Source organism: Schistocerca piceifrons, chromosome X (assembly GCF_021461385.2).
Source record: "Schistocerca piceifrons isolate TAMUIC-IGC-003096 chromosome X, iqSchPice1.1, whole genome shotgun sequence".
Taxonomy (NCBI): Eukaryota; Metazoa; Arthropoda; class Insecta; order Orthoptera; family Acrididae; genus Schistocerca; species Schistocerca piceifrons.
Window position 1 is genome coordinate 721,432,157 of NC_060149.1, and position 20,663 is coordinate 721,452,819.

The 20,663-nt window shown below is 42.9% G+C and overlaps 1 protein-coding gene and 1 pseudogene across 1 annotated transcript in view; both read left to right on the forward strand.

Moving 5' to 3' along the window:
* The window catches only part of LOC124722674 (protein tipE), a 512,209-nt gene that overhangs the window by 103,340 nt on the left and 388,206 nt on the right, over positions 1-20,663 (forward strand). The window lies entirely within an intron of this gene.
* LOC124723834 lies at positions 9,006-9,124 on the forward strand (annotated as a pseudogene).

Here is a 20,663-nt window from a genome sequence, read left to right on the forward strand (position 1 = left end):
TTGATATATTAAAATAATTGGGAGTCGATACTAAAACAACTGAAATAATTAAAGCAACTGTGAAAAATACAAAATCGAAACTAAAATTTAGTAGCGAGCTTTGAAAATCGTTTGAAATAAAGTCAGGTGTTCAACAGGGAGATGGTTTGTCACCTCTGCTTTTCATTGTGTGTTAGAGAAGGTAGTTCGATAATAGAGGAGGGCCATCAATACTAAAGGGATTCAACTAGGAAGAAATCCAAGCAAGAACATTGTCGACTGTTTAGCATCGTAGATGAAATAGTATTGATTGCAGATTCGCTAGATAATGCCAAAGAACAAATAAGAGAACTGCAAAATCAAGCAGCCAAAGTAGGACTGTAAATATCCTTTGAAAATACATAGTTCATCTCAAACATCTGTGATGTTCCTCAAAATATTGCAGTTGGCAACAATACAATACACAAAACAAATTCCCTTAAATACCTACGAGAGTGGATTACATACAATGCAAAAGAAAAGACAGCTGTAGAAACTAGAGAGCACAAAATGGAAAGAATGTTTCATAAGACCAAAAACGTTTATAACAAAAAATGCTTGTCCTGGAACACGAAATTAAGACACTGTCAAACATTGGTCAGACCTGAAGCTCTGTATGCGACAAAAACACTTAAACTAACAAGAAATGGAGATCTTGAGAAACTAGAGACGGTCGAAAGTAGAATTTTAAAGAAAATACTGGGAGCTAAAAGAAACGATAATGTTGAATACAGGTTAAGACCAAACAGAGATCTATACTTGAAAACTGAAAAACTAACAGATGTAATAAGGAAGAGAAGACTACAGTGTTTTCGACATATATTGAAATGGTTCAAATGGCTCTGAGCACTATGCGACTTAACGTCTGAGGTCATCAGTCGCCTGGAACTTAGAACTAATTAAACCTAACTAACCTAAGGACATCACACACATCCATGCCCGAGGCAGGATTTGAACCTGCGACCGTAGCGGTCGCTCGGCTCCAGACTGTAGCGCTTAGAACCGCACGGCCACTATGGCCAGCTGAGATATATTCAGAATGGATAACAACAGACTAACCAAGCGGTTAATCACGTTACTCAATCGCTACATAACCAAGCCCGCATGGTTCATAGAGACTGAAAAGGACATGAAAAACGCTGGAATTACAATAGACACAACAGAAAACAGAACACATTTCAGAATGGCAGTTCAAAAGGCAGAAATTCGGGAGAGAAAGAAAATAACTAGACGAAAGTGGACTCAAGAAGAAAGGGGACAACGGTCTAAAAGGATGAAGGAAATTTGGAAACTAAGGAAATCTAATACAATGAAGAGTAGCCAAAGTTGATTCATCGTACCTTCCAAATGGGTTATTCGAAAAAATAAGAAGAACAAATTTTCGTTTAACATGCTTCAGTACTTTAAAAAATGACGCTGATATTCATATACATGTACTCGCAGGGTTGGTTATTCATCATTATTTGTAATCAGATGAGTAGCACAGGAAGCAGCAGGAATAACACACAAATATTAATTTTAAATTGACAAAAAATAGTTATTTTAGTTATAGTTAATTTAAATTGCTATGGAAATGCTGCTTTCGTGTTTTGGTTTAATTTGATGCACCACATATTTGATATATATATCGATTCCAGATTCCGGTGCGTGCATGTGCAGAGGCCAGCCACTACAGACATTGATGCCATTAGGTGAGCACGTAATTGATTTCACATAATGCGATACTCGGAACGGGAGAGAATTATCCCCTGCGGGACGTTTGCTGACTGCTGTCCTGTTTCGCGTGAGCGCCACACACACACACACACACACACACACACACAGCGTCGACTGGTCATCCCAACGTATGTCGCTTTATTGCGGTCGTCACATTACAAACAAGGATGCGACACGTTTGCACCATACCGGCATTTGGAATGCAAATTCACGGCTTCTGTCACTGTATTACTTTTGCCTCGTGTCTAAGACGACCATTTTCTGATAATATATTCATGTTTTATTAGCAAGTTTTATCTGAGGAGAGGGTGCTTCCCCCCCCCCCCACCCCCCACCCCCCAAAAAAATAAAAAATTCTGAAATGCAAATTATTTATTTCTTAACTATTCAGATTGACACGGAAAATGATCAAACACCTCACAGACGCTTCTACCCATATTGTTTGATTCAGCACGCAGTACACTAACATACAGTAAAAATCGTAATATGGACGGTTTTTGCATCAAGTAACGTAATTTTGAGATGTATACATTAATGTGCCAAATCACGATGGCTACCTGCTTAATACCGTTGGGTCCATCTTTGGAACGCAATAAAGGAGCGATTCTGTGTGGCATGGATTTGACAACTTTTTGGTAGGCTTCCGAAGGATTCTGTCACCAGATGTCTAAGCACTGATCACGCAATTACCGTAAGTTTGTGGGCGTGGATCTAGTGACCGACAGAGTCCTGTATGAGTTCCGTGAGGTTCAGATCAAACGAATTTCATGAACAGATCATTAATGTGAGTCCACTATCACGCTCCTCTAACGACTTTGGCAAGATTCTGGCACTGTAACACTGACAATTGTCCTTGTAGATTATGCCATCAACCTCGAAGAAGACATCGATCATGAAGAGATGCTAGTAGCCAACAATAATGTCTACAGCTGCCACGGCGACTTCGATTCTACCACAGGTCCCGTGGATGCCCAGGTGAGTGTCTTCCGTAGCATAATACTGCCCCCAACGACCTGCGTCCGTAGCGCGATATATGTTTCGATGAGCCGTTCGCCTAGATAACAGGGTATCCGGACGTGACCATCGATCTAAAGTGACAAGGAATGTGATTAATTCAACCAGTTAACTAGTTTTCGTTGATCCTATGCCCGATATCGATGATTCAGTGACCACTGCACAGGGCTGTGAGGCGCAAGACATTATTTATACAGTAGTGATGACAGTGAACGTAGTACGTACCATTGCAGCTATTTTGTCGTTTTACGTGCTGCTATTATAGCTCTGTGGGGTTTAGAGCTTTAGGCCTAAGTATGTCCTTTCCTCTGCTGAGTTTAAACCCATGTGGTAAAGGTGGGATGAAGTCTAGTCGATGTTTACAGTGGCAAGTTATAGCACACTTGAACAATATTAAATGTTTTCAAAACATGCTGCCAAACGTTAAACGTAGACATTTATTAGATAATTTTCAAGTTAATAATGAGGTCCACACGACAACAACAAGACTTGGAAAAAGGTCAAGAAAAGTTTCATTTACGAAAGGTCCATATTGGAGCACTAAAATACGCAAAAAATTGTAATTTTTACCAACACAGGGGCTGATCCAATAATAATAAGTACCAACAAAGAAAAGTGTGGCATAAAGCGCCTACGTACGTCCAAAGTAAATCATGTGACTTGAATAGAAGAGTAAGCAAGACCAACGCACGTCGACGCACATGCTTTTTTCGCTGTCTCACACTGTACGTCAGATATTCCCAAAATTTAACAAATCAAATTCGATTTAACAAATTGTAGAAAATTCGACAGAATAGAGATTACATTATAATTTGGCGGACTGAAAACTACAAAACGAACGAAATGAATTAGCTTTTTGTGCAGTAGCTTCCAGTCCATAGCACGATGGCTAATGCGACCCCACCGAACTCCGGAAACCAATATGACACGCCACGTGTTCCTTTATAGCTGACCGTTGCAGCAATAGTCAAAGATAATCTTATTACAGCGCAGCACTCTCCCATGAAAGAACTTAATGCATCAGTGCGTTAGTTGCCACAGGCTTAGAAAGGTAGAAATTAATGGCGCTTTAATGGAAGGATGGAAGCGTTAATGACACGTGGGAAGATGAAATAGACTACTCTCATCAGCAATAATTGCTTTTTGGTGCCACTACGCTAGAGAGACGATGGAAGATAATCGATAGCTCTGAGCGAGGCACTGATTGATTAATGGTCTACGGAAGTCCACGCAAGTGGTTACATGTAATGTCCAAACGTTATAGTGAAATCTAAAATATCCTCTAGCGTATATTTTGAAGGACTCATCTACACCTTACCTGTGCGGTTCACAGCCAGCATTCTGATCACGCTGGAAGTTATTCAGCTCAACAGGGCGCCCTTTCTGGGTTCTTACACTGCACTGTTATCTCGTCACAGCGGGCAGCATTTCTACGCAAGTTACCTTACTCCCTGTTGTGATGTACGAACTCGTAGCACGTATAGAGATCGTTTGTAAGATTGGGAGGTATACCCTATTAACGATAATTGTTCTGCTAAGCTGCCTGGGATAGCTGAGACTTTAGGCAGATTCCCACACCTATTCAAGCCAGTACCACGTTGGTTCCTCACACTGCCCAACAACGCGACAGCTAAACATTTAAAACACGAAAACATGTAGAACAGAATTTATTAGATTCACTGATAGTACGAACAAAATTCCTCGTCTGAGAGTAAGGTGAGGATGGACATCTGACCATATACATAATTACTTCATTCAAAACAACAGAAGTCTTGTCTGCTATGAAACCTTTTCATGCGGCATCACATCACAGTGAAGAAATTAAGACATCCTATCTTCATCATTGATACGATGAGATATTTCGTATGCACGTGTTAAATACGGTGCCCTGAATGGAGTGAGTGAGTGAAGTGAATTGAGTTATTCGACCTCTAAAAACGTCATCTTGAAACAGAGTTCAATGCTTCCATAATTTTACAAGAAATTGAGGCCACTGACTCATACCTATTATCAATGGTTTCCCCCAACCAATAAAGTTTTAAAATTAAAAAGCAGTATTATTTCAACTGAAATTCAGTAATCGAGTATTATTGAAAGAATTATTATTCTGAGATCCACGACTTTCACCAACATGGCTAGGGACCAATTCTGTCACTAACCGGTTTAAGATTCTACCAAGATTGTGTGGTGTCCGTCGCCTCTTGGTAACAACCCATGGCATTATTAATCAACGTCACCAGTTTTCAAACATGTTATTGGTGCATAATTTTGTCAACAGAAGTCGAAAAGACAGTGTCAGAATTTGTAACGTAGATTAGTTTGAATTACTTGCTCTGTCTTGCAGCAATTAATCGAAGTTCTTGTAAAAGGACTGTTTACATTTCGCCCTATTAATACCTTACTAGGCCACAGCAGTGAAGTGTTTGGTGCCCAAGGCAAGAGAAGTTACTCATCTATAAAGACAATGGCAGAATGTAATGAGAGTTCTTGAGACGGAGTTGAGTGGCGCTCTGTGCACCACATAGCTTCACGTTGCTGTTGGTATGTAGGGTAGAAATGCTGGAATGAATTATTTCATTCATAAAAGCGGGTCTACGTTATGAGATCGAAGAGAGCAGTCTGTGTCATTCGCAGTCGGCTTTAATAAAGAGGAAATAAGCAGCTGTTAATACTACGATGATAGTGACACCATGGGGTATTACTTATTAAAGCATACTTGTAGTAAGTTTATTATTCATATATCGTATGGCTTTTTGACACATTGGAAAAAATAGTGTGTAGAACATGACACATACAATATAAAATCTTAAAAGCAAGCATCTTGAGCATTTTATGTAAATTTTCGACTTTGGAATTGACAGCAGGAAGTCTTCTGGTCTAGCATTGCATGACCTCGTATGGCATTCTACTGTAATGTGTCCATGTTGAGTCCTCATTATGCTTAGTAATGACCACGTTTTCCGTGTAAAGTCAAATCCCGGTGGTTTTGGAGTGATACATGGCATATTGTTATTTTGTTGTCCAGTCCATTCTTGAGTCCATGCATTAGAAAGCTTGAACTCTTGTTGTTATTCTGCGTGGTCGTCTATCGCAGAGTCCATTATGGTTTGCGTCATAGATATCTAGATTTATTGGAAGATTTCTGTTATCCATGGTCTTTTTGTACTCGTTCGAGAGAGCATGTATGCGTCATAGTTGAGAGGATGGAATTTGGCTTAGTACTGGCAGTCATTCCATAGTGTTGATATGATAACACTAGCAGTCATTCTCATGGTGGTACGGGTATTTAGATGGACGTATTTCTTTTGCGAATATGGGCTGTTTCGCCAAACTGGGGCACAATGTTCAGCGGCGTAGAAGAGTGTGGTGACTCTCACTAGACCACATCGTTTTGGGATTTTAGAAAACTATGTTCTCTATTACTTGGAATAACGAACTTCAGAATTCCATGAAATCTTCTCATAATTTATTTCAGTTCCTTTAACACATTCGGAAATATTTAATCCTTATTTTCCCCTTACGAAGTAGTGTTAGTCCCTCATCACTGTCAATTTTGAACTAGCTTTAATATAATGTCACGTATTAACTCATTCGTGTTTTGGCTCTATTTCACTACCTTTTGTGCTTAAGGTTGAGATGTCAACTCGTTGAGTGATAATCTGTGTTGACCGGAAAATAACTCTATTGTTGCATTGTTCATAATAGTGTAGTTAGTTCCATGCTTTCATAAAATTTATAATGGCTTTAATTTTCGGTACGTCATATCATCATTTGATGAAAGTTAACCTGACGCTGCGCACTTGAAAGTCTGAGGGAATACTTTTTGTCGGAATTACGTACAGAAGAAGGTAACATTAATTTAAGAAACTATATTTGAAGAGTACATATATATTAGTTATAATGCTTTTCATTTCTTTCCGCATCCCAATGCCTTACATTAATGATAACACTTCTACCTGAGAGACTGGTCTACGCCCCAAGGTCATGAACTTGCCTTGAACTTACAGTCTCCCCAAACAGGTCTGATTGTGAGGTCACTATCAGTTTGAGGACAATTTCTTGTCACGTTATTCATTCATTCCCTGGATTCTAGTTTAAGTAATTCTGGCTGTATTGTGTGGGGTTGGGTTGTTTGGGAGGAAGAGACCAAACAGCGAGGTCATTGGTCTCATCGAATTAGGGAAGGATGGGGAAGGAAGTCGGCCGTGCCCTTTCAGAGGAACCATCCCAGAATTTGCCTGGAGCGATTTAGGGAAATCACAGAAAACCTAAATCAGGATGGCCGGACGCGGGATTGAACCGTCGTCCTCCCGAATGCGAGTCCAGTGTGCTACCACTGCGCCTGTATTGTGTGGAACTTGAAGTTGGTGTTCACTTAATTCATACGAACAACCAAATTACTTACGTGTATTTCAGTTTGACTTTCACTCGTTTTTAAGAGTTTCTGTGCATTGTTCCTGGTTTAACATACGTAAATTGGGCGTAGCCTCGTTCTGATGCCACCTTAACGAAAGCGCGCGATATCGGAATTTTATTTATTACTAGATCCTTCCGCAATGCGAACTTTATTTCAAGCATTCCGATTGTCAAATAATTTACTCTATTTTTTACTGTTCATGGGCTTCTTTGATATCTATAAGGTATTACGGAATCTGTTCCCTCACTGGGGGTAATTTTTCGCATTATGTCATTGAAACAGTTGATGTGAACCAGCATGTTAGCGTTTGTTAGGAATGTCAAACGGTTGTTGTAATGTGTAACGGTTTGTGGAAGTTGATAGCCTTCATATTGTTTACGGGAAGTTGCGATCGGAGTTAGTTGAAGTTATTAAAAGTTCATACCTTTTGTAAACGCTTCAGCAGTAAAAAGTGTACAACTGTGCACAAGTTATGCATAGTCGGCAGAAGATGTAAATGGAAAGATAAAAGTGAGCAGTCGTTATAAATGTCGCTTAAGATTTCCCAAAAAATTGAAATGATTCTGTTGGGAAAACGGGTATTTCCTGCTTCGTAGTTCAGTACGAGGCCGATGAAGAGTAAATACTCAACAGGCCTGAGATTTAGGCTTAACAGACAACTCTTCCGGACCTCTGCACAGCGCTTTCTCAGGAGTGGCACTGACTGCCAATACCTCTTTCGAACAGTCTCACTGAGTACTGCCTACTATTTCTGGAATTATAAATCATGCTGTCCACCATATCCAGTTTAATTCATTGAAACAAGTTGAACTTTCAAGTCAAAACTGATTTTGCGTAACTAGCCAGTTTCGTCTGTGGCCTCTTCAAACTGCAGATACATAACGACGGCGTGTGTTTAATCATACTTAAAATGAAATAGTGTTACTTGGAAATGGAATTTGTTCCCGTCCACAATTATTCGCCTTCACTGATTATTTCATTCGCTCCACATCAGTAAAATGATGTTAAAAATACAAACTTAGTCTTTTTATAATTAGAATGATTAAAGGGTGTTAAAAGCCAATAAAGATGATGTATTTCGGTGATTTTCTATAGAAGCACATAAGGTGATGCCGGATAGTGTTAATTAGATGATGACGATGGTGCGCCTTGTAAGTTGGTTCAAATGGCTCTGAGCACTAAAGGACTTAACTTCTGAGATCATCAGTCCCCTAGAACTTAGAACTACTTAATCCTAACTAACCTAAGGACATCACACACATCAATGCCCGACTGAAGCGCCTAGAACCGCTCGACCACTTCGGCCGGCCGCCTTGTAAGTCCTTCGAGGGAAACACCGAGTAAATGATGTGACGGTTGGAGGGAGGATTAGAAGAATAGGAGGTAACAGAGTAATGCAGATAGATGGATCGGTATGTGTGGGAGAGTGGACGAGGCTGATGTTGTTGGGCTGTGAGAGGAAAGAGCGAGGGCGGACCAGGAGGCTGGGAGAGGTATCGGAGCCTTGACCAAAGGATGGATACAGAATCTAGGGCTGTTGCTTGTTCAATGCTCAAGACGGATGTTTGGCTCAAAGAGGGGGAGTCCGTTGACATTTACTTTGCGTAGGATTGGCCATGGTTCGCTTGATCGGCAGAATAATTTCCTTTATATAGCTTTTCAATGCAGTTGTGGTCATGTACCATTGTCAGCTGCTAGTGTCAACTACAGGCACTGCACCTGATTGCCTACGTATTTCAAAAATATGTTCTGATGAGCTTTTATCAAACTGATTCGATCACCTTTAGTTGATCAGCAACAGGAGTGAATAGTGTGTGGTCAACATTAGCTAGTGCATATCGGCAACGGCCTTGCCGCAGTGGTTTACACCGGTTCCCGTGAGATCACCGAAGTTAAGCGCTGTCGGGCGTGGTCGGCACTTGGATGGGTGACCATCTAGGCCATCATGCGCTGTTGCCATTTTCCGGGGTGTCCTAAGCCTCGTGATGCCAACTGAGGAACTACTCGAGCGAATAGTAGCGGTTTCGGTCAAGAATACCATCATAACGACCGGGAGAGCATGTGCTGACCCCACGCCCCTCCTATCCGCATACTCCATGAGGATGACACGGCGGTCGGATGGTCCCGGTAGGCCACTCGTGGCCTGAAGACGGAGTGCTTTATATTAAACAGATGATCACACATCTTTGCAATACGTCTCGAGTAATCGCCAATAACAAATTTTTCAGTGTACTTGAAATTGCAGCTCAATGCAATGCACACTTCAATGAACTGAATCCATTGCTCTAAATGATTTGGTGATCACACGTTACAAACAAAAGAGAAAAAAAGCGTTAAGTACCCATATGACATGTTCGGATGTGAATGTACTGTTACTTCCTAGACGTACTCTCCATCAGCGGCTACGAAAAATAATTAAAGCTGAAATTTATGTCACATGTAGTATGGACAAAAGAGCACATCAGCATTGTTCGTGTTTAGTTTTGTTATCAGGCCTGGTAGGAAATATAAGGAGCGTGAATAGCGTCAATTGTTGAGTGATCCCTGTATGATACGGAGATGCCGCGTGCTAATGTGAGACAATGTTATTAGCACCTAACAGAGTTTGAAAGGGAACGCATTCTGGGTCTCCACTAGTCTGGCTTGTTGAATCGTACAATATCCTAATTTGGGGGGAATTCAGATGTGAAGACGGCCACTAAAACCAAAACAAACTGGGCTGAGTTTGGAGTTAAGCTGTGACAGGGAAGCACTGACTGTTGAGAATGACGTCGTATTGTGTTCATCTACGAATCGGGGTTCTGCACTATCGCAGAGGACCATCGTCGCGAGTACTGCGGCGACCTGGGAGAGGCACAACGATGTTACTCATGACGTCATGGCGTGCGGAGCCATCGAGTATGACATCAGGTCACAGGTGGGACTGACTGAGGGAACTCTGACGGCTCACTGGTACGTCGAGGACAACCCGTGTCCTCAACTGTTACTTCTCATATGACAGTATCATTTCAACAGGAAAATACTCGTCCACATATGGCACATGTCTCAGTGAACCGCCTGCGTGCTGTTGAGGTCCTCCCGTGGCCAGCGAAAACCCCACATCTATCCCAGACAGAGCATGTGTGCGACCAGCTCGGACCACAACTCCGTCCCATTGCCAATGTCCTGGATATCAGGGATCAGTTACAACATCTGTGGGCCGGCCTGCCTCAGGAGAGGGTACAGGGGCTTTATTACACATTTCCAAACAGAATCGGAATATGCATCCAGGCGAACTGCGATGCAGTGTCGCAGTAGTATGGAGAGTGGAAATCAATAACTGGTTAAGTACTTTTTTTTAGCGAGACCCGGAAAACTAAGCTACGTGCTGTTGCGAATAACCTGAAAAGCGGGCTAAGCACAATGATCATTTCTAGTAGAGGATATAAGGCTTGAAAGATAGCATGAGGCGTATGTAACGGACCACCGGTGAGGCTAAAGCGAGTAATTCCCACGAAGTTTGGTAACTATTTGCAGCGTGTGACAGACATTTTACCCAGACTGAGAAACGTAAGAGGCTCAATGAATGTCAGAGTATCAAATACCTAAGGACCTAGTAACACTTACGGAGAACGCAACACCTAACAGTAAAATAAAATGGCTCCTAGCACTATGGGACTTAGCATCTGAGGTCATCAGTCCCCTAGACTTATAACTACTTAAACCTAAGTAACCTAAGAACATCACACACATCCATACCCGAGGCAGGATTCGAACCTGCGACCGTAGCAGCAGCGCGGTTCCGGACTGAAGCGCCTAGAACCTCTCGGCCACAGCAGCCGGGCCTAACAATCCATTTGTGGTTACTATGCTTTAGCCAGAGGACTCTTATTGTAAATAAGCAGCCGATACAAATATTAACACAACGAAAATAAGTATTTTCAAACGTAGTTGCGTTGAAGTGAAAAAAAAAAAAAAAATGCTCATGGTGGCGTCAAGACGAGAACAGTGTTTAACGAACTTGAGAACTGGAGTACTTACAAATTTTCAAGAAAGGGGTTACCACTAACATCATGAATAATTTTGTTTTACCGTCGCAACAGTTTAAAAACAAATTGCTAGCTGAAAAGAAAAAGTATCTCCAACAGATGCTGCCGTGTTTGATAGTGGTTAACAGACCATTTTTAGAAAAGTTAATCAATTAAAATGGTTTTGCCCTCTACAAAATTAAAAGAAGGATTGAAAATAATCAGGGGATAGTGTTCCTGTAAAATATATCTGTAAAATATTTATTATTAAAAAACTGATGATGGCTGAGATTTCTTTCATTGGCACTTACCTCGTTCTTTGTCTATAATATGTGTCTCATTTAGTACATTCTGCGCTTTTCAGAATAAAATATTTATTTTCATTGACAAAAGAAAGGGAACTTAAAAAAATTTGCAATAGTTGTGTGACTCTTACTGTAGACTGCAAATAAAAAACATTGTTGATGTTTTTCGTTAAAATATTTTTGTTAAAACAAAAATAGCTGGATAACTCGCAATCAGCTGTTTGACTGTTTGGCACATAGCCCGTTATTGATTTCCACTCTACATATGTGGGCTCGTACTGACATGTTCATCGTTAAAGTGAATTGACCAAATACCCTTTCAACCCGTAAAGTTTCATTTCGTCTCCTCCTCCCCTTATGGGTACTTGACTTATTTTGGGAGGTACTGTACTTCTCTCAACAGAACACAGCTTTAAACTTGACTTAACCATGTACTCAAACTGTTTCCCATTGACTGCAAGACACATCTGAAATCGCAGTTCGAGAGATAAATGCATATAAGAGAGATCAGTGGATGATACGGCGTTGCATGCTGTGGCGATTCGTCGGCACATATCCGATGTGGTTGGGGCTTCACGTTAGGCGGCCCGTTTCAGCGCTACTCTCAGAACAAATTCAAAAGAAGGCAACTTGAGGGACCTGACACGCCATTTTACTGCAGCATTCCATCCTGTCGAATGGTCAGGAAATTTTCATTCAATGTTTGCATAGCAAGAGTGGAAGAGCGATAGAGGGAGCTGTTGTGTTAGAATTATGTCACTGTCGCTTATGTACTGATATCTCTGCTGGAACTACAGGTTGAGAGATCGTAAGAAAGTGCATGTATATACTTCTATTTAACACGCTGGGGATGAAGTAAGGACCCACAACTGACATTTACGCTGCACAGTCATTGCTGTTGCAACTTAGAACGAGGTGCGTTTTCTTCTGCCCTGTATAGCATGTTCAGTAAATTTACGTTGTCCTGTTAGTAAGTGTTACTTTATTGGTAAAGAGGGCACGTTTCAAAACATTGTCCAGTCGCCCAGGCTTTGAAGGGTAAACTGACAAAATTCTATTCGTCATTATATATAAGGTCTACGATTGTCTGATTTAATGGCAGTTGAAAGGAATGGAATTTAAGTCGATGAAAGCTATGAATGACACTCATCTGGCTGATATTACATATGTTTCATTCTACCATGCTGACTGCCAAGTTGTATCCAGAAGAAATTGTCTGAGTGCTCTGTCAATTGCAGTCTTCTTACTTGTCCTCTGTTTGACGTTCAGACTACCCATTCACACTAGTAATTCGATCCGGGTATGGTTCGTCACCCTCTCTCATAAGATTTTGTTTTGAGCGACAGTCGACTCGCATTCACGGAAACGGCAGTCCAATTCGCTGATAAGGGATGATTCCTCTCAAAAGGATGCGACGAGTTTCCTACCCAATCATTCCACCATCTAGTCATCTGCTCCTTCTCTGGTGAGCTGGCTGTCAGCGGGATGTTAAGCACTTATCTTCGTTCCCTTGCTTTTCATAAGTGTGAACGCAACATGTTAAGACCCCAAAGTTGGTTTGAAAGTGTGCTGCAATCATTATTCACTATCAACGTTGCTCATTATTGCCCGAAATTTGAAGATGGCGATAGCATGTCATCGCCAGGAGGGATCGTGCTCCCTTGGAGTAGAGACACAAAATCTGTGCTTAACATTTCACGTAATAGCCATCGTGGCAGTCCCTGCGCGTTCGTAAAACTGCTACTCGCTTATTTTGGGGCTGACGTGGAAGCTCACGGGGGGAACCACTGCCGTAAAACTCGTGTAAATTCACTTTACGAGAGGCCGTCAAATAAGAAATTGTTTTTTCTCCTTTTCCTTCTGACGGAGCAGTGTAACTGATTTTAACTCCTGGTCTTGGCTGTCATTATCCCTGGAAGATCGAGAGAAATTGAATTTTCTTCAACATCTTTTATTGCAGTATAAGTGAAACGCGATCTGGGAAAACAATGTTTTTATTATGCTTTCTCTTATGCTCAACGAATGAAATTAATGAGTTGGCTCGAAAATAATTGGTGACGCCTAAAATTTGACTGTGTTGAGTGAATATCGCGTTGAGTAGGGTAGCATACATGAACGCCATTATGACCATTGCAAAACATCGAAACCTTGTCCTCCACTTGCAAATGGCTCTGAGCACTATGGGACTTAACTTCTGTGGTCATCAGTCCCCTAGAACTTAGAACTAATTAAACCTTACTAACCTAAGGACATCACACACATCCATGCCCGAGGCAGGATTCGAACCTGCGACCGTAGCAGTCGCGCGGTTCCGGACTGAGCGCCTTAACCGCGAGGCCACCGCGGCCGGCACCTCCTCCACTTGCAACTCTTTTTTTTAAAAAAAAAATAGAGTGGCATAGCTAAAACATGTATACAACTTAAGACAAAACAGGCGAAATGATCTCAGTTTACTGACAGCAGTTAACAGGTGATCTTAGAAGATAGCATATAAACTCTTCGTAATCACGCCTACACGCCACAACTACTTTCACCAGAAGACTGCTTGCTCAGTTCATTTGTGAGGTTCATTTGTCAATAGGACAGTGGCACTCAGCTGAAAACCACACTTCTTACGTCCCTGAATACTTATGTTTAAAGCCGGCGGCTGTGACCGAGCAGTTCTAGGCGCTTCAGTCCGGAACCGCGCGACTGCTACGGTCGCAGGTTCGAATCCTGCCTTAGGCATGGATGTGTGTGATGTCCTTAGGTTAGTTAGGTTTAAGTAGTTCTAAATTCTAGAGGACTGATGACCTCAGATGTTAAATCCCATAGTGCTCGGAGCCATTTGAACCATTCTGAACCTTTGTTTACAGTTCCACATATTTACGTAGAAAACAAAATACGTGCGAAGAAATATCGGAATATAATTTAACTGGACCGAAAAGCTTATAACAGAAAGATATCTTAGTTCGAGCTACCGTCAGAAATGAAAACAGTACCCAGCATAGAGTAAGAGAGTGTGGTAGAACCGTTACAGTAAGCGGCAGTGCAATGAAGACGAGGCACATGAAAAAAGTAACTAAGCTGTTCATTATTTCAAAAGTAGTCGCCATAACTGTTAAGACGTTTATGCCACTATGAGACAATTCCTTCATGGAAAAATGTTTACGATTGCCTACGGAACCATGACCGTACCTACACTACTGGCCATTAAAATTGGTACACCACGAAGATGACGTGCTACAGACACGAAATTTAACCGACAGATGCTGTGATATGCAAATGATTAGCTTTTCAGAGCATTCACACAAGTTTTGCGCCGGCGGCGACACCTACAACGCGCTGACATGAGGAACGTTTCCAACCGATTTCTCGTACACAAACAGCAGTTGACCGGCGTTGCCTGGTGAAACGTTGTTGTGATGCCTCATGTAAGGAGGAGAAATGCGTACCATCACGTTTCCGACTTTGATAAAGGTCGGATTGTAGCCTATCGTGATTGCGGTTTATCGTATCATGTTGTTGTTGCACGCGTTGGTCGAGATCCAATGACTGTTAGCAGAATATGGAATCGGTGGGTTCAGGAGGGTAATACGGAACGCCGTGCTGGATCCCAACGACCTCGTCTCACTAGCACTCGAGATGACAGGCATCTTATCCGCATGGCTGTAACGGATCGTGCAGCCACGCGTCTGTCCCTGAGCCAACAGATGGGGACGTTTGCAAGACAACAACCATCTGCACGAACAGTTCGACGACGTTTGCAGCAGCACGGACTATCAGCTCGGGGACCATGGCTGCGGTTACCCTCGACGCTGCATCACAGACAGGAGCGCCTGCGATGGTGTACTCATCGACGAACCAGGGTGCACGAATGGCAAAACGTCATTTTTTCGGATGAATCCAGTTTCTGTTTACAGCATCATGATGGTCGCATCCGTGTTTGGCGACATCGCGGTGAACGCACATTGGAAGCGTGCATTCGTCATCGCCATACTGGCGTATCACCTGGCGTGATGGTATGGGGTGCCATTGGTTACACGTCTCGGTCAGCTCTTGTTCGCGGTGACGGTACTTTGAACAGTGGACGTTACATTTCAGATGTGTTACGACCCGTGGCTTTACCCTCCATTCGCTCCCTGCGAAACCCTACATTTCAGCAGGATAATGCACGACCGCATGTTGCAGGTAATGTACGGGCCTTTCTGGATATAGAAAGTGTTCGACTGCTGCCCTGGCCAGCACATTCCTTAGATCTCTCACCAATTGTAAACGTCTGGTCAATGGTGGCCGAGTAACTGGCTCGTCGCAATACGCCAGTCACTACTCTTGATGAACTATGGTATCGTGTTGAAGCTGCATGGGCAGCTGTACCAGTACACGCCATCCATGCTCCGTTTGACTCAATGCCTAGGCGTATCAAGGCCGTTATTACGGCCAGAGGTGGTTGTTCTGGGTACTGATTTCTCAGGATCTATGCACCCAAATTGCGTGAAAATGTAATCACATGTCAGTTCTAGTATAATATATTTGTCCAATGAATACCCGTTTACAATACTCAACAAGCTGCTGGAAGACTCTTGCAGAAAGCCTGAGCCACGATGCCTCCATAGCTGTCCACAACTGGGAAAGTGTTGACGGCGCAAGATTTTGTGCACGATTCTACCTCTCGATTAGCCCCATAAATGTTCGATGAGATCCATGTCTGGCTATGTGGGTGGCCAAATCATTCGAATGAATTGTCCAGAATGATCATGAAACCAATCGCAAACAACTGTGGCTTTTTGACGTTGCGCGCTGTCATCCATAAAAATGCCATCGTTGTTTGGTTACAAATGATCTCCAAGTAGCCGAACGTAATCAGTTCCAGTCAACGATCGATTTAGTTGGACCAGAGGACCCAGTGGAGTCGCCACCAGCTTGCACGATGCCTTGTTGACAGCTTGGTTCAATGACTTCGTGCGCTCTGCACCACACTCGAATCCTACTATCAGCTATTACCAACGTAAATCGGGGCGCAGTTGACCAGGTCATGGTTTTCCAGTCTTATAGGGTCGAAATGACATTGTGACGCGCCCAGGAGAGGCACTGCAGGCGATGTCGTGCTATTACCAAAGGCACTGGCGTCAATGGTCTGAAAATGTTCACATGTGTGTGAAATCTTATGGGACTTAACTGCTAAGGTCATCAGTCCCTAATCTTACACACTACTTAACCTAAATTATCCTAAGGACAAACACACATACTCATGCCCGAGGGAGGACTCGAACCTCTGCCGGGACCAGCCGCACAGTCCGTGACTGCAGCGCTTCAGACCGCTCCGTTAATCCCGCGCGGCGTCAATGGTCTGCTGGCATAGCCCACTAAAATCAAATTTCGCTTTACTGTTCTAACCGATATGTTCGTCGTACGTCCCACATTGATTTCTGCCGTTACTTCACGGATTGTTGCTTGTCTGATACCACTGACCACTCTACGCAAACGCCGCTGCTCTCGGTCGTTAAGTGAAGGTCGTCACCCACTGCGTTGTCTGTGGTGAGAGGTAATGCCTGAAATTAGGTAAACTCGGTGCACAATTAACGCTGTGGCTCTCGGAATACTGAGATCCCTAACGATTTCGGAAATGGACTGTCTCATGCGTATAGACCCAATTACCATTCCGCGTTCAGAGTCTGATCATTCCCATCGTGCAGCCATAATTACTTTGGAAACCCTTTCACATGATTCGCTTGAGTACAAATGACAAAATGACAGCTCTACCAATGCGCTGCCCTTTTATACCTTGTTTACGTGATACTAGAGCCACCTGTATATGTGCATATCGCTATCCCATGTCTTACCTCAGTGTATGCCTCAAATGGCTCTGAGCACTATGGGACTTAACATCTGAGGTCATCAGTCCCCTAGAACTTAGAACTACTCAAACCTAACTAACCTAAGATATCACACACATCCATGCCCGAGGCGGGACTCGAACCTGCGATCGTAGCGGTCGCGCGGTTCCAGACTGAAGCGCCTAGAAGCGCTCGGCCACACCGACCGGCTTACCTCAGTGTAAACAAAAAAATTGTTTACTATGAATTATTTCTTAAAATGATAGAACCTTTTGTATGGGGACGTCAAGTGTCCAGAGTGGCCGAATCACAACCCAGTCGTAACAGTGGCTGAACATGCGTGACCGCTCCAGGCCTGACACCGCCACCGGGATGCTGCTAACATCCACAGGATGGCTATACGGCAAGGGCAGACATTGTTGTTTGAAGACATCGTTCACTTATGCATCGCAGAGTAGCAAGCATCGATTTAGGAAGTCCTGCTGGCGATGTCTCTCGCAAGGAGCTCTCTTCGACCTGGTTGAAGTTGCCACCGAGACCCGTAAGTCAGTCGGTAACGAGGATTCTCAAAATATTTGGCCGCAGGCCACGGCATCATTGCGATGTGTGAGGTCTGCAATTCCCTAGCCAGGAGGAAGAGGTTGCGGGCGCGCCGAGGAATCTAATTTCAGGGCCAACAATGCGCGGGAGCAACGGCCGGCGGTGGCGGCGGCTTCGCCTATCGATCTCGCAAGGGCGGCGCATAACGCGCCACCCGCGCACCGCCCTCCCGAGCGGCCGATATTGCGTTTCTCTGCTGTGCCACAGATTACACTCCCCCTTTCTCTTCCGCTCTTTTCTCTCTCTCCTCTTCGTCACTCTTCCCCCTTCCTTCCTCATTTGTTGACCATGGACCACGCAGTCCCAGTGAAGTCTTAATGGAAGTTTGTCATTGCCCCATTCCGATCTGTTGCTGACCTGCTGTTGCCTGGCCGGATGCAGCGAGATGTGTGTCATCTGCAACGAAGTCTCTTTCGACGGTACCCTGGTTTCCCTGCCCTTTCCGAACCTCACTGACATTTTCAAGGGCATTATCGATGAAATATCAGTCCAGGTGCTCAGTGGAAACTTTGTCATTTCGCTGCTCGAGGAACAAAGTTCCTGCCGCAACATCCCGTTAATGGAGAAGTCGGAGTAAGAAAATTCTAAGCAAGTATCACTCTGATAACTGTTTCTGTTGTGTCCTTGATGGCATGGTGTGCATTACTTAAGAGATATGATTGAAGAGCCTGTTTAAATACGTTAGTTCCAACTATTTTTCTTATTACAGTAGGTGGTACTATACAATGTATGTCAATGTCGGTATCGTGATCTATAATAGAAATCGGCGTGTCAGTTTTAAAATTACAGTAATGTACATACATGTTATTGAATCGATTACAAGTGGTGATAAATATGAGCACTGGTAATCGGCGCAAGAACATGTGTGTACATAGCTTTTATTTTAAAACTGATATGCCGACTTCTAGTACAGCTCACGACCCCAAAATGGTCATACGTTGTATAGCACCGCTTACAGTACTAAAGGAGAAGAGTGTATAATAATGTGCCGGCCGGAGTGGTCGTGCGGTTCTAGGTGCTACAGTCTGGAGCCGAGCGGCCGCTCCGGACGCAGGTTCGAATCTTGGCTCGGGCATGGATGTGTCTCATCTCCTTAGGTTAGTTAGGTTTAATTACTTCTAAGTTCTAGGCGACTGATGACCTCAGAAGTTAAGTCGCATAGTGCTCAGAGCCATTAGAATCTTTGTTTTTTGTATAATGATGTAAACATAGGTATGTTGCTATTCCATGCGTTGCACATCTTGGATATAATTATGTGTGCTTTTATGTTAGTTGCTCTATCCCTGCATTTTCGGTAACATCATTTGCAGATCCGGACAGGACAACACAGAATTGTCGAAACAGATCATCTATATGAATGAATGATTTTAGCAATCTTGGCAGTTAAAAAATTATGTTTGTCAGGGTCACACAAAATTTAAAAAGGAATTATTCGATTCATCTGTCATCGGCTATCTTCTTTGACAGTGTGATTTAATCACCGTTTTCAGTGAGTGCTTTTTCTCTATGATCTGAAGATAACGATGACGACCGAAACTGTTAACATTTTCTATGTTGTACCACTGAATAAATAATAAAAATTTTAGTATCAGTGACGGACTGGCCTGCATGAGGGTAGAAATTTTGAGCTTTTCCGAACGTAAAGTAAGTCCAGGGTTTATTCCATGATCATGGATAGGGCTGTTAATTTGTTTCTTAATGTAAACAACAGACTGGCAGATGGACACGCAGTAGTTACAGAAGGATTACTGAGTGCAATGTACAGTGAAGGGAAAGGAAAGAGGCAGCAGCCTTATAAATGAATCATTGTAGCATTTGCAACCGGTGATCGATGGAGACTACAGGAAGTCTAACACTGAAAGGCCAGACAGGGATCTGAGCGGTCTCCACTCAAGTCACAGAGCGAAGTAGCGCAGTGTTAGGTCACTGGACCTCCATGCGAAAGTAGCGGTACTCAGGATCCTGTCCGGATAACCAGACGTAAGTTCTCCGAGCTTCCCCTAAATCGAAAAAGGTAAACAGCACGATGGTTCCTACGTAAGGGCACAGCCGTTTCCCTTCTCTATCCTCTTCCATGGCCAATTAATTCATCTTTGACGAGCCGCAATCTTTACTATCTCCGCTTCGAAATTCAAGTGCTACCATGGTGAAATGAGAAAACTGATTTAGAAGCCGAAGAAACTCAACGGCAAATATCTTGCTTATGATTTCCTTTCGCCGAACTTCACACTAATTTATGAGGGCTGCTGGTGAGTTACTATGGCCATCAGTAACAGAAATTGCTCAGCAAGCGAGGGAAAAAAAACGCGAAGATAGTAAATTCTCTTACATGCTGTTTCCTGTTTTAGAGGCAGAAGCCGACTAGCATAGCTATTTTGTTCGAATAGATTCGAGGCATTATTTACTAGTCGAAGTACGCTGCAGAGGTGCGTAAATCGATAAAACCAGTATACTATTTTTCATTACAGTGGTAAAGTTGCTTGACTGTGGACTCTGCACCTAGGTACTTCAGACACTGACGACGGACTGCTACAATACAGTACACTCCGATGACCTAAAATATATCCTACAATGTATATGCTTTTATGCAGTCGAAGCAATGAGAGAACGCCATCACACTGAGCACTTACACATTCTTATCTTAGTGCAATCTCCTGAAAGGTGATATCCTCATGTATGTAGTACAGAAAATTTCATAAATATTATGTTTAAGAGGAGGAAATCAGCAATGCGCGTAATACTCACAGCGCGTCTCATATGGGATCATTTA